This window comes from Cygnus olor, chromosome 18, assembly GCF_009769625.2.
Source record: "Cygnus olor isolate bCygOlo1 chromosome 18, bCygOlo1.pri.v2, whole genome shotgun sequence".
Lineage (NCBI taxonomy): Eukaryota > Metazoa > Chordata > Aves > Anseriformes > Anatidae > Cygnus > Cygnus olor.
This window is the reverse complement of record NC_049186.1, coordinates 2,786,884-2,791,158: the sequence shown is the minus strand read 5'-3', so window position 1 is coordinate 2,791,158 and position 4,275 is coordinate 2,786,884. Positions and strand designations below refer to the sequence as shown.

Below are 4,275 nucleotides of genomic sequence, written 5' to 3'. Positions count from 1 at the left end.
GGGGCTGGTGCCGTTCACACGAGGATCAGCAGGTCTGGGTTTCCACCAGCACACACCCAGCCCTGCTCTGGACCATTGTTTCTTGTTGGCTTTCTGGAGCTGCAGATGTGAAATTGGGCACTGATTTTTATTATTTTTTTTCTTTCTTTTTAATTTTTTTTTTTTAACCAAAGCATCTGGCTCTTTTCATGCCGTCCTGCCCAGGGAACACAGAACAGACTCTGCACATCTGTAGCACCGCTGGGCACGAAGGCACAAGAGGGCTGTGTGAGGGGGACTGAAGCCACCACGGGGCTGTCCCCGCCAAGAGCTGTCACACTGCAGAGCACCCTTGCAGAGCTGGGATGGACTGGAAATGGCTCTGGTCTTGCAAAAGGAAACTTGCTAATGTGGGAGAGGGAAATGTCTCCCAGGGCAGCAAGGAAGGACTTCTGCAAAAAAACAAAACAAAACAAAACTGGATTTGTTTAGAAAGGGCTGGAAAATGTCACAAGACCTAACAGTATTTACAGCTGGGCACTTCTCAGCTCCCCCAGAGCAGCAGCTAGAGGCAGACACATTACAGTGCTCTTTGCAGGGCTGCCTTTGCTGTGTTTGTAAATGGGAGGAATCAGCAGAAATCCTACCTGGACTTGTGTCCGTGCAGCCCAAAACCCTGGCGAGGAGATGCTGATGGGCTTCAGGAGGGGCTGTCAGAGCGCATGGGGGTTTTTGCATCTCAGCGGAGAGTGGCACTGCCCAGCTCCGGAGCCAAAAGTGCTGTGAACCTATGACCAGCTGGACTGCCTGCATCACAGACATGGGGTTTGTACCAAAAAAAAAAAAAAAAAGTATTTGTTAAATAAATATATTTTTGCCAGGATGTGTTCAACTACCCAGTGAAGATGTGTTGTGCTAATTATTATCCTTTAAGCCCCAGAGCAGGTCCACGGAAGTCATGCACACCCCTGAGAAGGAGCGAGCATGGTCTGGCAGAGCACTTGCATTCAATAAAGCTTTTAATAAGGCAACGCATTTTTGCACAAGGCGCTTGTCAGCCCTTCCACAACACTGCAGCATGCGTGGTACCGTGAATGCCATGTGGTGTTCCCAAGGCTGTGGCCTCTTCTAAATCAGTCAAACATAGTCTTGATATAATAGCCAGCAGCGAGGCTTGCTAAGGAGTTTTGTGCTGAAAGGCCTTCATGCTTCTCACAAAATCAGAACACTGATTAAAAAGCAGATTAGCACTGGGGAAAAAAATATACCGGCACTTGCTTGGGTTTAGTGAATCAGTTTGTTTCTCATACAAAATGGAAAAACTTCAGTTCAAGAGCAATTCACGTCCAGTGCCTGCAAACTGGCCCCTGACCCAGGACACGTCCCCAAGGACTGTGCTGGTTGTGGCTGCACGAGGACAGCAGGGACATGCCCTGGGTGGGACACCTGGCTCAGAGGGGACACCAGGCAGGAGGCATCGCTACCCCTGTGGGCACAGTTAGATGCTGAGCTGGCCAAAATGGGCAGTGAAATGGAAATTCTGATTTTTGAGCACGCTTAAGTATTAGTAAAGCCCAAAACATATTTACAGTATAATAATAATTTTAACTGTAATTAGGTACTGATAGAGATGTATGTGTGCATGAGTTTTTAGTGGCAAAGAGAGCCCTCAATGCCATAGGAGATTCATGCTACGGGGACCCTGCCATCTCCAGCAGGATTTCTCACCTAACGCTAACCTCACGGAGTGAAACAAGGGGATGTTTTCCTTCAGGCTGCGAAGGGGAATGCTACCCTGGAAAATTTTTAATTTTAGGTGTTGAAATTCAGCTATTTCCTGTGCTCTGCATTTGTGTGACACGTACATGACATAACTGAAACTTCTGGAAACTCTTATATAATTAACCCCCACCCCTCCCAGTGCCGTAGGAATTGGAAAGCCATTTGGAAAATTGTTTTAGGCAGCAGGTGGGACGTGACATTAATGTATACGCGTATAAAATCCTTGCTCACGAAGCCGAGGGGTTAGGTGGTCTTTGGCCTGGCTACTTCTTGTTGTGGCCGCATGCTGCTCTCTGCTGAGGCTCTGTTGGTGTGGCTGAGGCCTTGCAATAAATCAATGATAAAGCCAGGTCCTTGGTGCAGATGAGGGTTTCTTCTTTGCTTGCTCCTGCTCTCCTGCTGATGAAATATTTGCTGCCATTCTTGCCTGAGCACGTGCCTATCTGTGCTCTCCATTTACCCTGCTAATTATGCTCCCGGTATCTGTTCTGATTATTAATGAAGCTGAAATCTTTTTAAGCTAACATTAGATATAACTGGGAAGGTAGGTTTGGGGCACAGAGGACACTGGAAACGTGGGTCACGGTTTCTGTTTTGCTGTGCTGAGTGGCGGAGGGGTTCATTTGGAAATCGGCAGCGCTGGGTCGTGCCCCCCCCCCCCCCCCCAGAACAACCCCAGGGGCATGGGAGTGGGGTCTGGTGGGAAAAGTCATTTTCCAGCAGGATCGGTCCCAGGTGGGAAAATGGAGCACGGGGGAGAGGGAGCTCCCCGTAAGGCCATGTGCTGACAAGGAGATGGGGGTGGAATGGTGAGAGCTGTTCTAAAATAGAGCAGTTCAGATAATTCCACTGAAATGAAACATTCCTGTCCAGCTTAAGCTAGTCTAAAAGGAAATGTTTCATTTTGATTTACCAGATGAAAAAATTCAATTTGATTGGGAAAAAAAGACCGTTTTCCACAATGTATTTTTCACTGTTGTGGAAACATAATTTCCCATCAGAAAACAATGACTGCAGCAGAAAGTGCCCACGTGCCCCCTGTGTGAGTTGTTCCGTGCCCATTCCCTCAGTCAGATCAGTGCTGGCTCGCTCCCAGTGGGTGCTGTGCTGCCTGTGAGGGTCAGGTCTGCAGCAGCCTTTGGTCATTGCTGTGTTTTGTTCTGGGGAAAGTCGCTGTCGGCTTTTAGCATCCCAGTAGAGAAAGGCTCTGTTACGTGTTCCCGCTTGGCCTAAAGAAAAGCCGACTCTCCTTTTCCAAGCGATCACCCTGAAGCAAAAACCCAGCCTTTTCTGATTCCCAGAGCTATCTTTGACAGCACAGAGTGGATGAACCCCTTGTTCGTGGCCAGCAGAAAGGAACTGCCTTTCCCAGGGACCCTCTCAGGAAAGCACAGCCATACCCCAGGCACAGTCCCCTGGCACAGCACAGCTGCCTCATGGGTGACGTTTGCTGCTTGGGTTGTGGCCACCATGTTCAAGGCAGTAGGAGAAAGGGGGCTGCACATCAAGGTTATGTTGTTTGTGATGTCCCTTGACATCACAAGTTGTCCTGGTTGACCTGGTTGACCCCTGTCACTGCTGTGCCTTGTTTTTATCTGCGCTTGGGCTTGTGATGGGTGCGGGCACCCACACCTCAGACCTTACACCAAAGTCAGTCGCAGCCCCCAGCATCAGGCTGCACCATGAGGACCCCACAGCTCTGTGCTGCAGCCGGGGGTTGTCTTTAAGGCCCTCGTTGAAAGCAAATGGGCCCTGCCCACCCCATGGCTGCGGACGTGGCTTTTTGGCAGAGCAAGCAGTCATCTGGGTCCAGCTCTGGGTGGCAGCAGGGAGAGGGGAGCCCACAGTGGGTGCTGCCAGAGCATGACATGGGTGCCAAGTGCGTGAGCGCACACAGCACGGGGCATCTCTGAAGGAGAATCTTTAAGATCTCCACTGCCCCACAAACATGGGGTGGGGACATTGGTGAGAGGGGAGTGGGCACAGCTTGAAGGCCTATTTAGCAAATCATCTGCAGCTTCTCAGACTGGGGAGTTCAAACTGTGTGGATGCAGTCTTGAGTGGAGCAGCAAAGGGAAATGCAGCAAAGGCTGGGAAGTTTAAATCCAGCCTTGTAGATTTGTTTTAATAATAAAAAAAAAAAAAAAAAAAAAACCTTCTTATCAGCAGGCGGCACATTTTCTCCCCAAACTTTCATTTTTTGTCTACCATAATGAGGTTTTGTTAAAAGAGAAGGAATCTGTTTTTATTTTGGTGCAATGAGTAACTGGGATTTTTAGCTTTTCTTTTTCCTTTCTTTGCTGAAAATTGCACTATCCCAGGGAGCTGCTGCAGAGCTAACCCCAAAGAGCACCAGATCTGGACAGGGTTTGAAGGGTGCCAAGGACTCTGGAGGATCTTGGGGAGTGCTCAGATCTGAAGAGAAGTCCTGCCTTTGTTCCTCAGGCTTTACGTTTCTTAGACCAGGTTTTTCTGTGCTTATAATGAAGAAAAATTGAGCTTTTTTTTTTTCTT

At 48.8% G+C, this 4,275-nt stretch overlaps 1 long non-coding RNA gene across 1 annotated transcript; it reads right to left on the bottom strand.

The window, feature by feature from the left end:
• Positions 1-3,921, bottom strand: LOC121056958. The gene is made up of 4 exons (XR_005813576.1): positions 3,162-3,921; positions 1,993-2,149; positions 627-786; positions 1-431 (listed from the first exon to the last, which is right to left on the bottom strand). It is a non-coding gene; the product is annotated as an uncharacterized LOC121056958 (long non-coding RNA).
• Between the last annotated feature and the right edge of the window lie 354 nt (positions 3,922-4,275).